The sequence below is a fragment of the Amblyomma maculatum genome, chromosome 8 (assembly GCF_055883805.1).
Source record: "Amblyomma maculatum isolate TAMU_Amacu chromosome 8, ASM5588380v1, whole genome shotgun sequence".
NCBI lineage: Eukaryota > Metazoa > Arthropoda > Arachnida > Ixodida > Ixodidae > Amblyomma > Amblyomma maculatum.
Window position 1 is genome coordinate 53,816,072 of NC_139351.1, and position 24,474 is coordinate 53,840,545.

Genomic DNA, 24,474 nt, shown 5'->3' on the forward strand with positions numbered 1-24,474 from the left:
CGTGAATGTGTGCCGCCGGTGTGCTATACTTGTGGAATGATGGGCCACATTTCGCGTTCTTGCCGCAATCGCCGTCCATACCGGCAGTATCGCCGACAGTGAGTGAACTCCCGTACAATGTTTCCCGCCGATAATGCTGATCCATATAAAGGAACACCTGTTCGTAATGAGTGCCGTGCAACACCTAGCCGACAAGAGAACAGAACGGCGCTGAAACGAAATGAATCACCGGCCTCTGACCGCAGCCTGACAGCACCATCTCGGCGCTTACGACCCTCACCTTCTCCCCGACGATGGTCGCAACCTCCGGGAAACTAGTCAGTGCGACCGATGGAGGTGAGGTCGCAAATTATTCTAGCTTACCTATGCCTCTACCCGTTTCAATGTTAAAGAACAGAATTGAAGTTTTTGCGGACGGTGTACGTGCTATTGCGTTGGTAGACACAGGTGCAACCATTTCTATTATAAGCCTCGCTTTTAAAAACTGCCTTGGTCGTAAAGTTATATTTGGTTGGGATAGAGCGACGACACTGTGTGGTGTTAGTGGCGAACCACTTAACCCACTTGGAGTCTTCCGTGAACCTCGTAATCGCCGGCCGCACATTCCGAACCGAATTTGCAGTACTTGGTCAATCAACACATAATGTCATTCTTGGTATCGATTTTCTGGAACAATGTGGGGCCACCCTCGATTTTCGCAATGGGGACATTTCTGTGAATACTAGCTTTGAATATGCTTTGTGTGGAAATTCGCCGACGAATCCTAGTACGCTTTCGGTTTCGGACGACATACTCATTCCTGGAATGTCAGCAGAGTTTATACAAGTTGTTTGTTCGAGCTGTACCGGTAATGCCTTCGACGCTGTAGTTGAACCACTCACTTTCAACTGCGCGAAGAAAAATGTTCTAATTACGCGTTGCATCATTTCAGTCAGGAATTCCCATTCTTTTTTGTGGATGGCTAACTGCTCTAATGAACCTATTGTATTACCACGTGGCCTGACACTTGCCAACTTTGACGAAGACGCTGTTGAATCAGCGCCAGTGCTCAACACAGACAATTCCCAGCGTACCGCATGCTCAGAAGTAGATGAAACAAAATTTCTTGAAATGATAACAAATCCCTGCCAACAAGTGACCGTTACAGTGTAGTGGAAGTTCTGTCTTCGGCTTTCGATTTCTCTAGACACTTGCCAGCAGTTATTCCCATTTCCCGTACTCAGCACAGAATAAATACTGGGACTGCTGATCCAATCCATCAGAAGCTTTATTGTGTATCCCCATCAGAGCGTCAGACAATCGAAGACCAAGTTCGTGATATGCTGCATAAAGGCATCATTCAAGAATCATCTAGTCCGTGGGCTGCCCCTATTATATTAGTCAAAAAGAAAGATGCCACATGGCGATTTTGTGTTGATTATTGAAGGCTGAATACTGTTACTAAAAAAGACGCGCCACGTATTGATGACGCCATTCATTGTTTCCATTGTGCCTCCTATTTTTCCTCAGTTTATTTGCGATCAGGCTATTGGCAGATTTCCATCATCCAGAAGACAAAGAAAAGACGGCATTCATTACCCCAGACGGACTACATGAATTTAATGTGATGCCGTTTGGATTATGCAACGCTCCAGCCACCTTCGAAAGATTCATGGATACAGTTTTGCGCGGACTGAAGTTGAACATTTGTATGTATGTGCTATTTGGACGATGTATTAATATTCGGAACTACCTTTGTGAACACAACAGTTGATTAGAGGTTGTCTTGGTTTGGATTGAGAAAGCTGATCTGGTACTCAATTCCAAGGAATGTCGTTTTGGAGAGCGCAATTCAGTGGTACTTGGACATTTTGTAGACAAGGATGGGGTCAGGCCTGATCCGAAAAAAATTGAAGCTGTCATTTGTTTTAAACCACCGAAATCGTTAAAGCAGCTCAGGAGTTTTCTGGGGCTTTCCAACCTACTTTCGGTGTTTTGTTCCAAAGTTTGCTGATCTAGCACATCCACTTGTCTTCTACAAACAGATGTGCCTTTCAAGTGGACTACTGATTGTGACTCCGCCTTTCGTCAGCTGAAATTTATGTTGACATCAGGATCTGTACTACGCCACTTCTGCCCATCAGCTCCAACAGAACTTCACACTGACGCTAGCGCAGTCGGAGTTGGTGCGGTCCTCATACAGCGCCACAATAGCAATGAACATGTCGTTGCATATGCAAGCCGCTCTTTAACCAAGGCTGAGCGCAATTACACAGTAACTGAACAGGAATGCTTAGCTGTTTTCGGTGTGCACCGGTTTCGGTCACATCTTTATGGATGTGTATTTAAAATTGTGACGGACCATCATTCCTTATGTTGGCTTGTAAACCTCCGTGACCCCTGTGGACGCTTTGTGCGGTGGGCTTTGTGCCTCCAAGAAATCAATTTTACTGTGTCTTTTAAGAGTGGTCGTAAGCACGGTGACGCTGACTTCCTGTCACGGTTGCCTCTTGAAAGTACTGATTGCGAGGGTGAGCTCTTGGACGAATATATAGCTGCTACCTCTACAAGCTTACGCAATGTTGGTGAATTCAAGACTGCACAGAGAAAGGATAGCGAGTTGGCACCGCTTTTTGATGCGGCAAGTTCCCCGAACTCTGCGACCTCATTCTGCATTCGTGATGGTCTACTATACAAGAACTACTCGTCAGTAGGTGCACGGTTTCTTCTGGTAGTTCCTACAAATCTTCGGTGCCAGGTTCTTCTTGTAATGCACGACGATCCCAAGGCTGGACACTGGGGTTTTGCCAGGACATTGCACAGGACTAAGGAACGTTTTTATAGGCTGACGATGTGTCAAACTACTCAACATTATGTGGCCAGCTGCCTCCAGTGCGAGCGTTTCAAACACCCAACCTGCTCTCCGCCGGGTCATCTTCAGCCTATAACGCCGCCACGAACTCCATTCGAACAGGCGGAAATTGACCTTCTGGGACCGTTTCCCCGTTCTACCAACGAGAACCGCAGGATCATTCTGTGCGAAGATTACCTTACGCGGTACAGTGAAACTGCTGCCATACCGTCAGCCACTGCTTCTGATGTCTCGGCCTTTCTCCTACGGTCTATCATTCTTCGACATGGGCCTCCTCGTGCGCTAATAAGTGACCGGGGGCGACAATTTACGGCAGAAGTTGTAGAAGAACCCAGTCTCTGCTCATGCCATTTTCGCCATTCAACTCTTTACCACCCACAAACAAATGGCCTTACCGAACGCACCAATCGTACGCTTAGCAATATGCTCGCAATGTATGTCGATTCCCACCAGAAAAACTGGGATGAAGTCCTTCCGTTTATAACATACGCATTTAACACTGCTAAGCACGAAACGACAGGCTACAGTCCTTTTTTTCTTTACGCTCGACTTCCATGAAGTACTCTGGATACATTTTTACCTTTCTCGCTCCCAGCTGAAACTTCATTAGCGCATACTCTCTCTTTGGCTGAAGAAGCTCGCCGACTCTCTAGACTTCGCACTTTAGCCTCCCAAGAACGCTACGAGCAACGCTACGACAAGCGTCAGACTCCAGTAGTTCACGTGGCCCGCATAAAGCACTCATATCAGCGTGATGAACCTTGACTCGCCCGCCGGGCTTCGTCTGCGAAGGGAGCAGTGTCACGCATGTCCTGCGGTGGTCCTGTATTGGAGGAAGATGAGGGGTTGCAGGAGAAGTTGAAGAAGAAGAGGAAGCTGGTTTGGCTCGATCTGGGTGTGCTAACGACCATCGTATCTAACACCCGCCCTGTAAATAAACCACGTGACAGTCTCCATTAAATCAATGCCTCTAATAAATCATGTTAACATCATACAATGCCTTCTCTCTGTTTAGTTTACCTATAGTTGCAATTGAAACCTGGCTCCAAAAATGGACTGCTCGCAACTTTGTTACACGGGGAATAACAAGGCTGAGCTAGCACGGCGTGTGCGAAAAGCAAGCATAACGACCAGAAATTGCATAAAGATGTTTCATGAAGTCTAGACGCCGGTGAAAAGTACGACTGCGAAAAACATATAAAAGCAGGCACGGGAACCAAACGTGCTCCACCCAAGCTAACCGTCTATAGGTGTGCCTGTACGGGCCTGTATTGTGATACTGACTCGGGCCCCATACTACATACCCGAGACCGGCACGGCGTTAAAATTGTCTGAGTCGTCCGGCGCTCAGGTGAAAGGCACGGGTCCGACACAAGATGTTATGATGGCACTTGAAGCGACGATACAAAAAGAACAAAATTCAAAATGACGACTTTATATTGCCTTGACATTCTGATCTTTCGCGTTCCAGATGACAAATTTGCAACAAATTCACTAAATTATCATTCAAGGTTGTTGTGCAAAAACACCATCTTCGGCAGTGTTGAAGGCTTCAGGAATTTGCTTGCGGCACTCCTGGATAAAGAAGAATCACGTAGCTCTGAAGGTTCTTTTGGTGTTTGAATTTGTGGCTAGAATGATTTACACGCCCTTAGCAAAGAAAGTGAGTATTCATTAAGCGGCTTTTTTGCTTCAAAAATGCGCACACCCTGGATATAAACTTGCGATTGATTCTCTGGTGAAGTACACGCTGAGCTTGTATGTATCGCCGAGCGCTTTCCATGGCAGTGGTAAAGCGCTCCACGGCATTGCCTGCGTCAAGTAACAACGAGGATATGTTAGGTTATTTTCACTTCAACCAAGACCAGGTCACTGGAGCAGCAATACTACAAAAACGTGCGAGAGATGAGAGCATGGCGCGAATCTCGAAACGGATACTTGAACATCTGCAGTAGAGTTGGTGAAGCGGAAATGACAAACTCCAAACTCATAGTCCACGCGCAGCCCCTCTCTGGTCATTGACGGCTATGGTCCGTTCCTGACGAGGAGGCTTGTGGAATGGCATGTCGACGGCGGGCAACAACTCAGAAGCTTTTGCGCTGGAAAATGGTGAGCATTCTTGACGCTTAAGCTGTAACAGCATGAGGCGACAATCCCTGGCGAAGCGTCTTTTGACTTTGCTGGCCGTTGCTGGCATTCTCATTGTGGTGATGGCTTAGCTGCTTTTGGAACTGTTATCCACGGGTTGTGCTGTGTGCAGACTTGCAGTATTTTTTCATAGACACCCTGTAAATTCTGAACGAAGACGATGTGGTTATGCCAGACATCTCTGCTTTTCTTTGTACAGGAGCCGCACGATAAGCGCACCTTCAACAATATGGGTGGCAAAAAAAGGAAACAGAAAATATCAATTAGGGCCTCCACACGCTGGACGTGTGAGGGGGAGGCAGAAAGAGCACAATGTGCCAGAATAACAGGTGGCCCTCTTCCAAAACGATGAGGAGGATTGTAACAGGAGGCGGAGCTCAACTTCATGTGGCGCGTAGTGTACGTTTTGTGAACTAGCAACTATGAGCTGAAATCCTGGCCATGGGCAAAGAAAATGCCGTAAAAACACATTTCTCTATGCAACCTGTTATGAGAGCCAGAAAAATGTTTGAAAGAAGTGTGAATTAGGTGTACATATGTGAGTGTCTTCTCTCCATGCATATCGTTTCTTCCCAGCGTAGCGCCCATAACTGTTCCACTACAGATATAGTTATAGAATACGTAAGCTTTGATATAGTATTCAGCTTAATTGTAAAACAATTAGTGCTCTTTAAATTTTTCAAATTCCACAGTGTTTTAATTATTCCTTTTTTCCATGTAGTGCAACCATTGTCTTGCAGTGAACGACGACGGCATCGCAAATTGAGCGGATGAAAAAAAGCGGAGCAATGCTACAGACTTCTTTCTTTCGCAATTGTGAACTAAAAGGAACAAGAAACTTTAAAAGTGTGCTACAGATACACTTGAATTCCGTAAAATCAAATGTCATTCTGTTTAGCTGCCGTTCTTGTTTTTGCTGCCACAAGAAGCTCTCTTCGGTTCAGATGAAATTCTGTGCGACAATAAAAGCACGGAGCTGTTCGATTTCGTTGTTTCAATTTCTTGTGAAATGCGCTGAGCCGGGTCGCAATCGTGCCGCGGGCGACTCTAGCTGGTTCTGTGACCATTATTGCCACTGCGATGATTTCAACATTTGCTGCTTTTTTAGTGAATAGCTGCCGTACTCCAACGCTAAACGAGTGTTTCAAGATGGGCTTTTACCAGTAGCGCATGTGCGCGGTGAGTGATCAATTCGCCGCTGTCTTGCTTATACACGTATGCTATAGTGCGCTTGATTGTAAACCCTAAGACGTAAGTTACGCGAGCTCAACGTATGTGAAATAGGTATATGAAAGAAATAGCGCGTCAAAGTATCGAGCATTTATTTTGGCAAGGACAAGCTGGTTGCCTGTGTTAGCAGTTGAAGTATCGCGTCGTACATTCCGGCTTGGGCGGCGGCCGTGTCCACCTTGAAACGTACGTGGAGCGTCAACAGCTTGCATCTTAGACTGCATTGCGCTGTATGTAATTCGACAACCGAACCTGCAGAGCGCATCCACTCAGGCAAGACGACGCCGCTGTTGCTGGCGCCGTGCCGTGTTTTTTTTTTTGTGATGTTTTCAATGAACATAGTGAGCAACGAATAGCGCGTCCATTTTTTGGTGCCATCGAGGCGTCGTCAACGAGAGCGTACGCTTGAGAAAAAATGTGCAAACGTATGCGATGAAAATAGAGTGAAATTCTTCCACAGGTTCGTGCCGACATTTCAGTTCATGCCAACCATTTATCAAGAAAGGTTGATTTGGTTTATGGAATTTAAGATGCCTAAGTGGCACAGGCTATGAGGGAAGCTATACTGAATAACTCCAGAATTATCTACCGCCAGGTTTCATTGACCCGTATTTATGTCACGCAGAATACGGATGCCTAGTTTTCGCCCCGCCACGCTGGCTCAGCCATGTTATTCCACGTGTAACATAGAGTTGCGAGCAGTCCATTTTCGGAGCCAGGTTTCAATTGCCAGTATAGATAAACTAAATACAGAGAAGGCATTGTATGATGTTAACAGGATTTATTAGAGGCGTTGATTTAATGGAGACTTTTTTTCCTGCCATTAGGTCATTTTGCTCTATAAGCGCCCGAAGTCCGGCTGCTCCACTTGTATCAGCGCATTGCCTTTGCACCAGCAATCACCTGTCATCAACGAGTGCTGCCGGAATGTGAGGTGAACATCATCAACATTTTGGTGCCGCATAACCTATAAACAATTGTGGGGGCCTTGCCATAAAACATGTCTCTAAACAAACATTGCCTCGGCAGGTATGACATGTTGCCTTTGTTTTCTATTCATATATTTGTTCTAATTGATCTCCTGCTTTAAGCTATCTTTGATGTTATTTTCTTTTCAGAATGAAAATGGAAGTGCAACAGGTTTCGTGAAAGCAAAGTTCGAAACTTGTTCGGTATAGGTAAATGACTTTTGCTTCTTTTAAGCTGAAGATTTCATTATTCGGGAGTCTTGCTTGAAACAAGTTCGGTATTTCTAAATATTTTTGCTGCTTTTTAGCTCAAGACTTGCTTGTTCTAGAGTCTTGCCCACAGTATGCAGAAAATAATATCCTTCATGGCCTTTGCAGTGTTTTAAAAGCTGGTGCTGTACTTCGCTGCTTTATATCAACAATACGTGGCTATTTCAAAATGAGGCAAGATTGAGTGAACCTGTGGTGTAATACGAAAATAACAGAGCTAGCTTATTCAAAGCACGAAGTAGCTGTCATTCAAGAAACACTCGACTATGGAAGTGCAGGGGCTTTAGGCGATAATAGAAATCGCAGAAAGCATGCATTGAGGTTGTAGAGAAGAAAGCACTTCAGTATTGCTCCGGCTATTGACCTTCTACTCTCCCTTCACTGCGGCTGCCTGCAATGTGTGTATTTGTTTATACTGAGAAGCACTTACTGATTGCTTGTACATTCCCAAGCAGCACACCAGCATTGGTCCAACAATGGTTCATCACTGGAAAAGAATGGCATCAATATTGGACTGATATTGGCATTTGGGCATTTTACTACATTCTCCATTCTTGGCCCATCTTTCGTTCCAAGATTGGTCCAGTGTTCAACCAAGCTGGAACCACCAATGTAGGCACAATATTAGACTTTCCATTCATGCACCATGATTCTTGCCAATACTGTCCAGATGTCAAGATTACACATTTTGTGGCACTGCCTGTGCAGGCCATAAAATGCAGCCTTTTCATTCTAGCCATATTCGTGACAGCACATCGAATTTGCTGGGACAATAATGGCCTTTCAAATAGAAGTGGCCATAATAATTCAAATTGTCGCTCATGAGCAACCAGTAGATATTCACAAAACAAGGGCATGGTTCACAAAAATATAATATTTATTGCAACTGTTACTATAGACGGCAGTTGTTACTAGCCAGCGCTGAGGGCACACACAGCCGCAGTTAGCGGGGCAGTGGCAGGGTTGGTCAGGGCAGGGCGGGCTCTCGGGAAGTGGAAGGGGCTAGGGAGCTGGAGGGCACACTCATAGGCGTATTGAGGGGGCTGACCCTGCAATTGCATTCACAGGTGGCATGCCTGGTTCGCCAGGGGAGGTTTCAGCATAACGCCTTTTTCTTCCACCCCCATGTCACAGGAACCAGGCAGCCACCTGCGAATAAATGCGTGTACCTCCAAATCGTCCACCCCAACTTTTTCGCAAATGGCACTTGCAAAAAAAACAATGAGGAAACAAAATTTACAACACTATTACGAGGCATATAAAATTGCGCGCATTATTTTAAGAAGATGTAGAAAATTCCAGGATTCATGTACCGAAATTCATGGTCAATGAAAAACACTATACTGATGAGTTCCAGATTAGTTTCAGCTGCCTTGGGTTTATTAGGATGAAAGACGCACATACATTGCATAGCATGTGCACAGTTGCATTTTGATCGCATCCAAAGCAATACGGCTGAGACAGCCAGTGTTTCATCCCACACCAGGAATTAGTGCTTGACTGTCGGCTGTCGCCGCATATGACTGGCGCGCTAGTTTTTTGCCGCTCCTACGCTTTCTGCGATGTGCAAACAGTTTATACTAAATATCGTTACCAACAGAATGTTCGGCGACCATTTGCATTTTTTTAAATGGCTAGATATAATATACACAAGCGATCTAAGCCCACGACTGCTGCACTGGCCGCTGGTTAGCTGATATACGCTTTTGACTGGTTTTGTGGATAGTTCACTTAAATGGGAGCTCACTTAAACGGGTAGCTCACAGGTGCATCATTTTTACACATATACTGCTTGTCTAAGCAAATTTGATCCAAGGGATAAAAAAAAACATTTCGGAGGCAGGCAAAGGAAACCAGATACATATTGCTGGAAGCTACCTTGAGCGCCACAGAAAAGGTTTTGTTTGGAATCCTTAATGAACATTATTTACCTAAATTCCTGATTATTGACTTACACAATAAATGGTGTTGCTACTTTGAAGAGTACCGGCACAAACCACGTTTGAATATTTGCGATAAAGAACCCTCACGTCTGCATTTTGAACGCCAGATACAGTAGGAAACCACGAAAATACAAAAATCAGATTCCTGGACAATACAATTGAGGACTTGGCTTGGCTCGACAGCCCTGTGTAGCGTTAGACCTACAAGTTGCCTATGGTTTCTTCATCCGCGCCAGCACATTCGTCCAACAAGACTGTATTTGTATTTTACAGCTGAAAAATACTGTTCCACTCATTTGTATCCTTACCGCTTTGTAGTCATTATCCGCATTGCATAGTTCGGCGCGCTCATTGTAACTCGAGCCTTCATGTGCGCCAAAGGGTCGACGCGAAGCAACCATCGCCAGCATATCACCCTTACTCATGCATGGGGCTAGCCATCATAGCGGCTGGTTGTTTTGTCCGCTCAAAATCATGTTGTGAGCAGCACAATCGAGGTGCGCGAATGGGCTGGTAACGGTTTCGGTATCTACATAACCCGGAATTTATCTGCAGCTGGAAAAAAAGGTACACATGAGGTTTCTAACCGCAAATATTGAAACAGGGGTTTCCGAACGTGCTCACCGACTCTAAGTCCTACTTATTGTCCAAAGCCAATATTTAGTACTTGAAGCGAATAACCTCACTTCCCTACGTACAAAATAAAAATTTTCTGCGCTGTCCTAAGTGGCTGCCAGCAATGCGCCACCGGTTTCCATCGTCTGTTTCTAATGGTTTATTTATAACCCTTGGCTCAAGCTATGGGGCGCAGCAGGTGTAATGTAGCTTGAATAAAACCTGCAAGAGATCATATATATGGGTAGATTTGTAAGGTTTACAGATTTCACTTACAAATTCTACAGGAATCGCGTCACTGCGGCCTTTCTTTAAAATTGACACGTAATAGCGCTATATTCGTGGCTAAAATAAAGTACTCAACGCATTATTTCAGCTTAGCAAATGCAGCTGTAACAGAAAATGAGGGCTGACGACACCTAAGGTGTGCCTAGCTTTCAAATTTTCTTAGATGACACAACCGTTCGAAATATGGAATATTAAAAAAAGCCCTTGATATTGGCTTTCTCACAGCGTATTATGGGTGCCTTAGATAAGAAACATAATCGAGGTCCCATGGCCGTCTTTCGTTTCCAATGAAATTCTTATATGTGGTGGGCAAATATCTAGACACAAAAGAATTAACCTTAGGTTTTCAAGATACGCGTAGTTTCCTCTAAAAAAATAATTGTATGGTATATCTCTAGAGGTAGAAAACGCTGTTTTTTCCATTTCAAAATGTTGCAAGTTTGGATACCATGATTTTGTCATCTACTCTTTTTTACTCACTAAATATATGCAGGTTTTATATTTACAAACACTATTAGAAACCTATTTTGTTTTTGCAGTTGAGTTATTAAAAAATCGCAAACTTTTCTTCAGGAGCGATACGCTGCAAAAATATTCATTTTTAACCTTATGTGCTGGCATATGATGCATTAGGTTGGTTGCACTAAATATGTTTTCACTTCCTGACGCATGTTCTTAATTCCAGGCAGTATCTGGAGCTCCAGACCACTAGGTGTGTTCTCCACAACGCATCAAAATGGCTCAGAATTCGAAAACAGCACTAAAGGGCAAATTTTCTGCAATTAAAAAAAAGATCATCTTCGATTTTAATTCAAATCCTTCTCAAAAATCTTAAGTACTTCAAAAATATCACGGACTAAAAAATGTTGCGTTATACTATTTAAAAATATAACATTAAATATTAAACTGAGTGCTTGTGCTGATAATGGCCAAACTCAGCCTGCATTCTTGCATGATCCAATAATATCTTGGCACAAAAACTATTTCTCTACATTATCTAGGTTCCATTCTTTATTTCTGAAAAAAATTGAAGCTCTATATTTGTGTGTGTATCTGCATATTATTTTGAAATTGGACAAAAGTAAGAAAACGGTAAAATAAGGAAAACTGATTAGAATTGAAGAAATGGCCGCAACATCAATTTTTATCAAAATCTGTGGAAACAATGCAAAGTAATTTGTTAATTTGAGTCAGTAAATATATTGAATTCTGCAAAATGTAATATTAGAAATATAAAAATGCTTGTTTTTGTTCTATAGATGTGCTCATATGGCTCCCCCTTATGGAGTAGACATCAAAACTTCAATTTAGTATTTGCTTCATTTAGTTACATTTTACCTTAAGTAAAATTTAAAACCCTGTCAGCCCTTATAAACCCTTTTTCTGCTTCTGGGACAAATACTTAATATAGCTTAAAATGATATTATTTCCCTATTTCTGTCAATTTCATGGCAGAACGCAAGTGAAGGCTGAACTTTTTATCTGTCCTGCATTCTTTTTTATTGCTAGGTGCAATAGTATTCAATCTAGGTTATTAATATATTATTCCATTTCTCATCTTTGACCACCACTAACAATACTATATTTTTGAAGATGATTTTTGAATGTGTAATTTTTATAATTACAATCATAAGCAAATCGCTTTCCAGCATAATACTTTTGGTGGCGTTACAGAGAACACACATAGCAGCTTTGAGCTCCAAATTCTGCCTTAAATCAACAATATGACCTGCGTAATAAACACATAATGTTTTAATGCAAACAACGCAACGCGTCACGCCAGTATGTAAGGTTGAACATTAACATTTTTGTAGTGCGTTGTTCTTGAAGCAAAGTTTGCGATTTTTTACTAAATCAACTGCATCAATGAAACACACTTTTAATACTTCTTATACAAGTAAACGTTACCCAAATGCGGTGAGTAAAAAACAGTGGATGACAAAATTTTACGCAACCAGCCGGCCTCTAAACGTGCAACTATTTGAAACGACAAAAACGGCGCTTTCCAGCTTTAGTGATAGGTGTTTTTTTTTTCCAGAATACTACGCCGCATCTGGCAAACCTAAGGTTCATTCCTTTGTGTCGAGACATTAGCCCACGACATATGAAAATTTAATTTAAGAAAATGGTCATGGCACCACGATTACTGTTCCTGTCCGAAGACATCCATATTTGTTTCCATTTCGTCTCTTCAAACAGGCTGGTTTAGCGAATGCGGTGAATAAAAATATCATCGCATATATTAAAGATTTTCGCGCTATATGTTATACCTAAAGCTACCTATATTGTCACAACTGTCGTACATTATTTGTGGCTGAAACATCACAAAAGGGATTCGATTGCAAATTGTTCGCTAGTTAAATAGACGTACGAGATGACACACGTATACTTTGTAGAATACAATTTAGGAAAGAGCAGATACAAACTACAGGCGAATATTGCTATGATATAGAGCATATGTATTACTCCGATTAACAGTAAAAAAATCAACTTTTAACATATTAATATATTCGACAAACTATTGCATGCTCACATAGGAACACAATTAATGAGCTCATCCACGCATCTAATGTCTATGGGCATTAGATGTGTGGATGACTTCGTTTTATTCCAATTCGTGCGTCACTCAAAATAATTGAACGAGAAAAAAGTTAATGTCTACACAATTTTCAGTGAGTATACCACAAAATATACTAAGGTGCTTCATATATAGTCACATCACCTAGCAAGTGAAGTGGGATAACAGAACTAATCAGACTAACCCTAATCAGCATTTCGCTTTTGCGCCATCTTTGTAAGTTTTTAGGCAGGCTTTTCCACTGATTATCCTCTTCTTTATACCCCTGCCACCCACAAGACACAAATCTTCTAGAGGGTACCGAACTGTTGGTTTTCGCACCAGTGATACAACTTAATCGATCCATTTATACGTAGAAAACACTCTCGATGCGCACCTAAAAAAAAAATGAAAGCATGTATGTGTAGGCGAAATCATTCACCGGCGATTTAATAATATGATTTGAACAATAAAATCAAAGGATCACACTCGAAGTAACAAAAAAGTGATGGAGAGATAGGAATTGAAGCAATGAAGGGCGGTTGCTTTCTGCAAAAAAGCCAATAGCAAGAGGCCCACCGTCTATAAGAATAGGCAATAAAAATAAGGCATATTTAAAGGTGCATTCAGCAGTTACAGTGATGCAGTGCTACCTTTTTTAAGGCAGGCTTTTCCGCTGATTTTCTTCTTCTTTATTGCCCTTCCAACCACAGGACACATATCTTCTGGGGGTTGTCGGTTTTCGCACCAGTGATACAACTCAATCAATCCATTTCTACGTAGAAAACGCTCCCGATGCGCATCTAAAAAAATGAAAGCATGTATGTGCAGCCTAATCATTCACACATGATAAAACAATGTGATTTGAACAATGAAATCAAAACACCCAGAGCAACAAGAAAGTGGTGGAGAGATAGAAATTGAAGCAATGAAAGACGGTTGCTTACTGAACAAAGCCTATAGCAAGAGGTCCTGCGTCTATAAGAATAGGCAATAAAGGCACGTTTATAGGTGCATGCAGCAGTTAAAGCGATGCAGTGTTACCTTTCTTTTTCACTGCAGTGATTGGTATAAATATTACAGCAATTGCTAGGCATCTCAGGTAACCCCCTTGAAAACTTCATCCAAGGTACCGAGGAGCAGTGGCGTGTTATTTGCAGCTGTTAACGGAAAGACAGGCTATCCTATGAGTGCATGCGCATTTCCTCCTTTTTGTACCTTGAATAAAAGCGACTGAACAGTGAGTGTTGTAAGAGGTGCAGCGTCCCTAGGAATGGGGAACAAAATTAAGTTTTAGTAAACAGAGGTACAAAAAGAAGCGAATATGCCTGCAATAATAGCATGATGGCCTACCTTTTGATCAACAGCTGTAAACAACCTGTCACTGCCAGTCGGTTCTTTAGATAGGCTCATCAATGCCAGAGCTTAAAGCTAAGAGCAATATGAGTAATATTTATTGCGGTCACGGCCGTAAACAATTCTAGTGGAACACTCCATTACTGTAACTATTCAACCGTCCATTTATACATATCGTTCATTAAAGAACCATGCACATCATATTAAGTTGCTCGTTTCTACTCCCAAATGATTTCCCATAGAATTAGAATACGTGGATCGCTGCTTCGGTTTGAACATTCTTGCACGATGGCTATGGCGTGCACTTCATGCATACGGTACGGTACGTGAGGTACAAAGAGCTGTAATTGCCGAACAGGCGGACCTGACGCCTGAAAGTGCGCGCCGTGATCGAGCGCTTCGCGAGCAATATATTTCGGACGATATGGTTGCCTCATACCGGCCATCAATGTTTTGTACAATGTGTCCCGCGTGCACGTTGTTTACTTTGCAGTGACAGGGACGCAATGCACACACGGCTTATGTGCCTTTTTGCTTGTATTGTTATTTTCCCCCGCCTTCGAAGCGCGTCTGCGAAATCGCTCTCCTATTGTCGCCGCTTTCTGATAACGCCCTCACCTGAAGGCGCGTGCTCAGAAGGGGGGCGTCGATTAAGAAAATTTTGCAAAGCGGCTCACTTGCGCTGTTTTCAATTCCTCAATATGATATTAACCATTATAAAAGTGGAGGTTCATTATGACTTAATTATAGCCTAATCATCAAGCGGCATCACGCACATAATGTCCGCCCCACTGTAAAATTCGCTTGCACAGACGGCACGAACAGTTTTCAAAACTTCGTCTGTACATCTGAAAACAAAACACTGCCCTTAACTCTTAACAAAATCCAAAAACTGTGTGAACATGGCTTCCTGCGCGCAAAAGAGAGGCTGTCCAAAATATATGTACAAAGCCGGGCGCATAGTGTCTGGTTACTAATTGATTGCGGCGCGCTGCACAGTAAAAAAACTGCGCAAATGGCTGCCTGCAGTGTTCTGTCACGTGTTGGTGGCATACACACCTGTTACGCACGGCTCCTCTATTTTCGGAGCAAAAGCTATTCATAGCGCAGCCAGCAAATAAGTCCACGCACTTGCTTGCATGTAACCCGGACAAAAATTCGCTTAGTTCTTGAAGTCATGCTTCGCGCAGTTGTTTCGAGGAGAATACGGAAAGAGAACATTTGGGACTGGTAGGAGGTTATATAGAACCAATTATGAAGCAATGGCATGCTGCAAAGATATATACTCACGGTCTAAGATGACGGCGTTCACTGAGTCTGATAATGCCGATGGTATCCCGCCGTTGCTGTAATCCGTACTTCGGCGACATTTCACAGCTCAGCTATTCACTGATATGTAGCAAGCACAAACTGGAGCACATGGACATGTATAGGCGCAAGAGAAAATTATGCACAGCACAATGAAAAAGAAAAATAATGAGGGAAGAAATAAAGAAAGGTTTAAGAAGCTGTCACAAGTCTTGTAGCGTCTCCAACAAGCTCTGAAATGAACGCTTCGGGAGGAGGCCGCACAACAGCGCAGCTGGGGATGCTGTCTGTTGTGTCTTGCACGTAGACGCGTAGGCGAGGGGGAACAACGAACCGCTCAACTAGTGGGCGATTCCCGCCGCGGTGTTGTGTTCGCAAGGGCTGCGCGTGGGAACGAAGGACCAACTACCCTCTCAACATTCCATTCCTCCTTTACCCAGCCCTCTTCTGCTTGCACCGGCCAGCCGTGACTTCGGACCGTGCCGATGAGCGGCCGCCAGCGCGCACCGCTCGAGTCGAGTTTTAATAAATAGTTTTGTTTTGTGTGTTCGCAAACGCATTGTTTCTTCAAGCCAACCACGGACATAACATTTTCTAAAAAAATAGAACGCCTCCCCATCTACCATTCTTGCGTAAATCCATACAGTTGGTGCATCGACAAATGCGCGCGTCCCCTCCCTTCCGCCACCTACGATCGAACAAACGATGGTCGTTCGACCTTTTATATTTACTTCAAAATATTATATATTGTTGCGTGATGACTGATTAATAATGTCAAAGAGGCGGAGTTCCGACCTTCTCTTCTATTCTGGCCAACTTTGGTTATAGATTATACAAATTATGCTCAAGTTAGCTAGCTGAAAATTATCCGACTAAATATATACATGTTTTTATTTGTGTTCAGTTAATGTTCGCTTTTCGGGTATGAGTAGATGTTTTTATAAAAATTCTCAACATCGGCCCAGGAAACGAAAATTTTCCTAATTTGCAGGCCTTTATTTCAGAAAAGGTTCATGGTAGAGCAGCAATAATTCCACAATATGTTCTCAGCATAATTATCTGCAAACAGCTAAAGCTCATATTTTTATGAGATTTGGATACAGAGCTACGATCGCGCTAATTTACAGAAAACAGCGAACATTGAAAATTTTTAGGAAAACAAAAACAGTTTTCACATTGTTTAAACTTTTTCCACCTATTCTACACTACCTCAGCTTTGAAAACCATTAAAACACCTTGCATAATTTTGTTGCGCAAGTAATTATGGCCACTTCGATAAAAGCCTTTGTCCAATTATAGCGCACCGCGCTGTTCTGAACATTCTACGGAATTTGTGAATTGTTCAAGGTTTTTAAATTTTGGCATATAATTTTGTAACAGGGAGAAATATATTTACAAAAGAGGATTAAAGATATATACATTGAGGAACAGCCAAGGAGCCAGGCTACGAGGGCCGCCCATTAGACGCATTTCTTTTCCTTAATCTTCCACAAACGAGCGCGCCACTTCGTCCTCATCATTCTCCAGCTGTAACAATATTTCTTCACTCAGTTTTATCTCGACTTCGCAAATCGACGGTGACAGACACCGCAATGAATGATTCAGAATCAATTTTGTGCGCGTCGAGGTCCTGATGCGGTGTGGCATCAGGCAACACACAGACGTTTTTCGCAATCACCTTCACCTTAACGCAGATTGCACAAAAAGACGATAACGTTCAATGAGCAAGCGACGTATTCCAAATCATTTTAGTAGAATGAAAGAATTGGAAAGGGCATGGAAAACTGCCTCATTAAAACAGTGTTTCTAGGCTGCATTCGTTTTTTCGAATGACTCGACAGCGCACATTATTTTCATTCCTGTACAGTTTTTTTTATTCCTTTGCACCGCCTAGCGCGCTTGGAATGGTCAAACTCTAAACTAATAGGCGGAAAAAACTATTTCTTTGTTTATGGGCGATATATATGTTGTGCGCCATATAAATGTACCGGGGCCTTCATGCTCGCAGTCTGCACGAAAAACTGTCATTTTTTTTTTACCACCGTGTGAATGCCCAAAACTAAAATTGTAACCTCGCGAGTCTTGCGGCCTTTCATTTTAAAGTGATTGCGTCTAGAAAGTACACACATCGTATTCGGTCCTTTCTCCAGGTAAACAGAATATGCAGCGCGTAGTTCCTTATGGATAATACAAAAGCACTAGAACAAAAACATCGCTGAGAAAATGGTCATTTGTTCCTTCAACTTGAGGCAACGTTTTCCTTCTCGGCAATGAAAAAGCTACCTTCTAATCACTAATTTAATGTCACATGAACATGCTATGGCGACACGATTTCGTTTTTATGCGCGTTCTCACTGACAACTGGATTTGTACTATAGGTTAGATATAGATGCAGGGATGTAATCGGCGTCCAATACAGGCATATTGGGTCGTGAGTGCTAGCCGGTCTGGGGTATACATATGTGGTCGCAAGGTCGTGCTATTATTAGATATAATTGTGCGACAAACGTATGCGCCTGCGACGAAATCTGCATGCATGCCAATAGGCTAAAACCGTAAACACATATAGCTGACCCCCAAAGGTGCGCCGCATATGAGCGCACCGAAAAGACGAATCCAGACAGTTGCAGCGGTACGTGCTTGAATGCGTTATAGTAATTCTCGTCCCGTACGTGGTACTCTGTGAGGTCCGAACGATCGGCTGAAATGTTGTCGCAATTAAATGCCGCGGTTTGGCGTCCAGCGCACTTGTATTCAACCATAAAAATGGAGAATTTGTTTTGATTGAATGGTCAACGGAAAATATTCACTTCGGCAGCCCGTTAAAGCTGCGTTTTTAGGATGGCAATGACAATTGCGAGATCAGGGGACAAAGTGGTTCATCGTGGGCAGTTTCATACAGGGTAGCTAATACTGGAAAAACACAAGACAAATTGCAATGGTTCATTACAGCCAGTTTAAAAAAACGGAACGGTCAACGTCGGAAGAACACAGGACACCTTGGTTCATTGTAGCCAGGTTTAAAAACTGAACGGGCAACGCCGGAAGAACACTGGACAACATGGTCCATTGTAGCCAGTTTTAAAAAAGGAACGGCCAACGACGGCGGAACACGGGACAACTTGGCCCATTGTAGCCATCTTTAAAAAACTGAACATCCAATACTGGAAGAACAGAGGATAACATTGTCCATTGTAGCCATGTTTAAAAACCGGAACATCCAATGCTGGAAGAACACAGGACAACTTGGTCCATTGTAGCCACTTTTAAAAAATGGAAACCCAATGACGGAGGAACGCAGGACAGCTTGGCCCATTATAGCCAGTTTTGAAACCCGGTGCGACCATTATTGGAGGAACAACGGCAATCTCGGTCCAATATAGACATTCTGTATGTACGGCAGTGCCAATATCGGGCACTCACTGTACATCTTGGCCCAAGCTAGCCAGTGTCGGCTACTGGCAGCGCCAACACTGGGAGAGCATTGGCTAGTCTGGGCCATTGTTGGACATCGTGTTGACTGGCATATCCTATGTTGGGAGCATGCTGGTTAGGCTGGCCCAATGTAGGGCCACCGTTTGCCGTCGTACTTACAACATTGGCCCAATGCTTCGTGCTGCCTGGGTTACTTGTTGCCTACACCAGCTCAGCCTTTGTCGATATAATATGACTTCGACCTAAACGTGTCTATTTTCTTTTCTCAAAGCAACAATTATAAATATTTCTCTTACCTCGATTCATCGAGATTTTCAATTAGCTTCCCGTCTCCCTTTATTCGCAGCTGCAATGAATTTATTGTTTAACCCTAGAACAAAACATTTACTGAAAGTATAACATCATCAAGTACTCTTTCAAATTTTGTCAGTTTTGAAGAACATTTTATTTATGGTTTGGCGTGCACTTCTGAGCTAGGCATACATGAATAGGATTGCTTACAGTGCAGGAGATGTGGGCGGCAAGACAAAAGGAAGCTGCTAGTGCGGCTGCTCATTAAGCGGCGTGTTGCTTATGCTTTTATTTGTCTTATATTGTGCAGCTTAGGCTGTATACATGCTAGAGCTTTCTCCTTAATGGGTAGCAGTGGTCTTGCCGCCTGCCTCTCAGGGGACTGCCCCTTTCTAACTATCTACTCACGACCAACACTCCTCTTCAAATGTGGCTTCAAATGTGTTACGCTAAGGGACGATTTTTTGTGTCTAATGTGACCAGTGACGCCATTTAACATGTTGCAATGTGCATCACTCATCCTTTAGTTTCATTTCATGGATGCGGCCATCCTGTTAAGTGTCTATTCATATTTCTTTTTCTGCATCTACTTGCTACCTCTGCCAAACCAAATAGGATGTATATAACTCTGCCAAACTCCCGCAATTTCTGAATGCTAAGTCAACAAAAAAAAAAAAACATCCCAAGCAGAATTTGCATATCTAAATAAAAGCGTAAATGATCCCTCCGTTTGTTTTCCATTGTGATGTCTGTCCAAGTGATGTTAGTGAATTGCCGCGCGATCAAGCAAATTGAAATTGTAAGTAAATTGAGGAGTCATGCTTTGGAGCATCAATGCGGATCTTGTGCTGCTTAGCATGCTTAACTCTAAATATTCTCTGTTAAACAAACCTTTTTTCAGAAAACTGGTTGAGCCTAAAGGCATTGGATTGGACTTTTAGCAGCATTGTCATCGATATTTTAGGTGAACATTTCATGGATTGCGCTCTAAATTTGAGATATTGGTGATTTCTTGCTTACATGCTGTTTCGTTCTGGAAACTAAACTATTTCTCCAGATTCCATTTTATTTTCTCTTCTGTACAAAATAACGTCAAATATTTAAAAACAATATATTTAATGAAACTGTTAGGAAACTTTCATTTTAAATAAATTCATAAAATAGCAAAAGTTTGTAGATAATGAAATGCAAAATGTGGGGGAAACAAATTTTCACATCTGGACTAAAGTGCTGTTTGAAGGTGACTGTGAAGATCAGAAAAAAACGCAAAACCTCTGACATGTTAAACGTATATTTTTTGGGTACCCAGATTCACATCAGGCATTGTTTTTAAGACTTGCTTAATCAAAGCAATTTTTCACTTCAAATATTCAGACAGATTATTGTTCTCCATACCAACAACTACCGCAATTGCTTCGAAAAAATCGGAGATAGCCGAGCACTACACGTGTTACCTTGGTATGAAATTACCCATGTACGACCATCTAAAAGTAATCTTGCACATGGAAAGATGCAGATGGTATGGCCATATGATTTGCCGTTAAGAGATAAAACATATACCTGATATGTTGCTAGCTAATAAGGAAGTTCCAAATCAGTCTACTCAAGTTTAGCAAAATGTTTTCTGCCTATACAGAGTAAATGTCACTACTAGCTCAGTAACTCATTGCAGACTGACTAATACAAACCAAACCGATATTTCCAGCTGAACGAGCAGCACTGCATAAAAATAATACTTAGTATATTTCAGCTAAACCAAGTGTTTATAGCAGAACGTTAGTATGCAAAAATACTGTGAAAACTAAAAAGCTGGAACTGGAAATGAAATGGTTGTTCTAAACCAGACAGGTGTCTCTCATTCACACTCATCTTGAGAATACAATATGCAGGTACATGGTGGAGTTCATTTGCAATGTACTCATCTGCCTAAGATAGAATTTGTTTGAAGCATGCAGAATATGATTGGTTTAATTGAAGCTGGCAGGGAATATTTTTCAATCAGGGCCCAGTGATATATGTGTGCCTGTAAATGGTGGATTGCAGAAAAGTGTTCTTTAATCTGGCCTTTAATATTGTTAGGTTTTGCATGCATAGTAATGCATATTGTTCTTTGCAGGGTTTTAAAAAAAAACAGATAAGTTGTGTAGCCTACGCTGTCAAATATTACAGGAAATATAATTACAGGAATACAGTCATATTTACAGGACGTATATGAACACTTAACATCCATTTGAAATTATTGGTTTGACGAGATCTGATTTTTGCTCCGAGATATTTTTGTTTTGTCTGTCGGATGCATATTATTTGTGCATCCATTTTATCAAACTTACGTCATAAGATGCTGTATACCTTTGAAGACCAGAGGCCTATAGCAAAATCTTATAAAAGGAGAATGTGCGGACATAGGCCTTCCATAAATACTTTGCACTCATTCACACCGAGCACCCAGAGCTGAAATATTTGTTTGGATAAGAGTTCAGAAGCTTAGTTTCAATATTATGGTGATATATGCTTGTTTTATGTGTAGGTGTCATTTGTGAAACTCACGTGCCAAAAAAATAGTTCTAGAAACAATGCTTAATCCTAAATATGGCTCTGCTCCTGCGAGATGTCCAGCTCACTCCCCTGGCTATGTACTTTCTCCGGCCCCTCCACTGCATCAGGTAATCCATCGACCATTCAGCGCAAACCACCATTGCTCAAAACAGTCCACAGTGTCTTTTCCATCCTTGGTGGACCTTGCCCGGAAATGCACCCCATGGCCTGCCTCTTATTCCTGCAGCACCCCTGGCACTACAAGGCTATAGTGCCTCAAGCCTGCTACCCATGTCCAACCCCTTCCATCTTGGCCAAGTACACACTACAGCAGAACTCTCCCTGCACTACCTGGCCATGTGCTGCAGTAGTGCCATGCTCCTAATCCTATCCACATAGACCCTTCAATCTCAACCCTGTACCCTATGCCTCTTCTTCCTGAAATGAATTTCTGCACATGTTATGCCTTTGTGCCATGTATATGAGCTCTCAATAAAATTTGTTTTAAAAATACTTCGTTTGCATTAACTAACTGGTGCTTTTTATCGCTTCTCAGGAAGGTGACCTGCAAGATGGTATTGGGAAATGACTGCATAAGAAAACCACAATGTTCAAGCAGATAGTTATTCAAAGGAAATGGCTGCAATAATTAAAAGGCAAGGGGAAATAACTGCAAGGCTAAAGGCGGACGAACAGCGGTAGTGCCAATACGGTTTAAGAAAATGAATCCTAATTTGAAAGACTAAAGGTGACCTAAAAGCATTAGTGCCAATGACGTGTGTAACAATGAAACCTGGTTGAATTCCAATAAACACCAATATGTGTTACTAGCGGCACCGCCTGTTTATCGCCGATGTTGGCTGTAATGAGACTGGTCCAGAGTCGGTATTTAGCACGGACCAGTATATAAAATGTGGTACATTCTGAAAAGCAATGTTACATCAATGTTGGTACGAATTCTAACTTTTTTCCGACGTTGTGACGGGGTTGGTGCGATATTGGTGTGCTGCCGTACGGTGGTGCTAGCTATGGCAATGACACTTAAATTAGTGATAACGAGGACAGTAGCGGTGAATAATGGCAGATTTAGTGGGTAGTGATGATAGTAGCAGTGACAATGCAGTTAGTGATAATGATATTGATAGCGGCGCCTGGTGACTTTATTTAATAATGATTATAGTAGCAATAACAATGACAGTGTATGTACTGAAAAAAGTGTGGTCTAATTCGTGCTACGCCTTGATTAGTCCACTGCAGAAATACATGCATGCTGACCCTAGTTTTGTTGGCAAAAACAAAATGCAAATTTTGAGAAAACAGTTTTATTAACTCGACTGCTCCTGTGGTATCGGCAGAACCGCATAGGACCCCACAGGTGGTAACAAAGTAACGCAGATAGTGTATGCTCGATGTGTCATCCGGGAATCGGCACACATCTTAGTTAAGCCTGCACTGCGCGAAGGAAGCCCGCGCGCTTTCACGCGTCAGTGCTTGCAGAATATTGAAGATTACTCCTATTCACGCGTGGAGAGTGTTTGACCTCGCGGAAACGAGGCATAATACTCACAATAGTCGAACGCGGTGGTGATTCAGCAGCGCAGAAGCCAGCTCATGTTGCAATGAGTCATCAAGTGCGGCTTCACGGCTTCCGAATTCATCCCGCTGTGCTGCAATCCGGCTGATCTTCGAAGCAGCGGCGTCTGTCTGCAACACGGCCCGGCTAGCAATTTATCCTTATTCTAATATTCGAATAATGCCCATCGTAGCGTATCCCATCTATATCAGAGCTTCTTTATTGGCATGCCTTGCTTTTTTGAGCCTGATGTCAGTGTGTTACGAGTATTATTGTGATTTCCTCAGTATTGTGTCTTGCGGCATAAAGTTTTTTTTTGTTAACTTTGACCCTTTGTCGGGCTTGACTCATCGAAAGGAGGGAACCAAAAGGCCACTCCCCTCTGTTACTACGGATGGCTTGTTTTATGCTGGATTGTCACAATAATAAAGGGCATCTCCTTTTAGACAGAAGCAGCCGCGAATGCACGCTCTAACGGTGTCCCGGAGTGCGCAGCAGCTAGTGGCGCATTGTTAGTATATGTAAATATTGATGGTTAACACTCGTGCAAACTTTTAATCAATGGAAGATGAACTGCCAGTGGCTCACAGTTAGTTAATGAATACCCCCGTAGCGATACTAGCTTAGCATATGCGGCGGCATTTGACGAGGGGAACACGCAAAAGTAAAAAAAAAAAGGAATGGTTGTTCAATCACTAAAACCAAATAAGTGGAGTGCAAGCTACTTTTATACCGAGAGCTATATTGGCCACGGTCTCGCAGTTTCGCCGGGCCTGTCCGTGCCTGCCTGAAGAAGAAAAATAACAATAAAAAGAGAAAGAGAAAGAAGGAGAAGTAAACGAAGAAAAGATTAAGAAACGAGGCAGTATAAAAATAGCAGAAAAAAGAAGTAAAAGTAGTAGAGGAAATAAAAGAAACGAAGAAGAAGAAAAAGAAGAAAATAGATGATAACTCGGTAGTTGGTAGAGGCGAACGACAACAGCGAGTTGCAAGTGAAGAACGTTTGATCGAACGTTGTGACGCCGGTGTGCCCCAAAGTTCGACGTAGAGATGATGTCATACCACTAGAAGGACCCCGCTCAGCAGCAGCAAGCCATCCGCCTGGC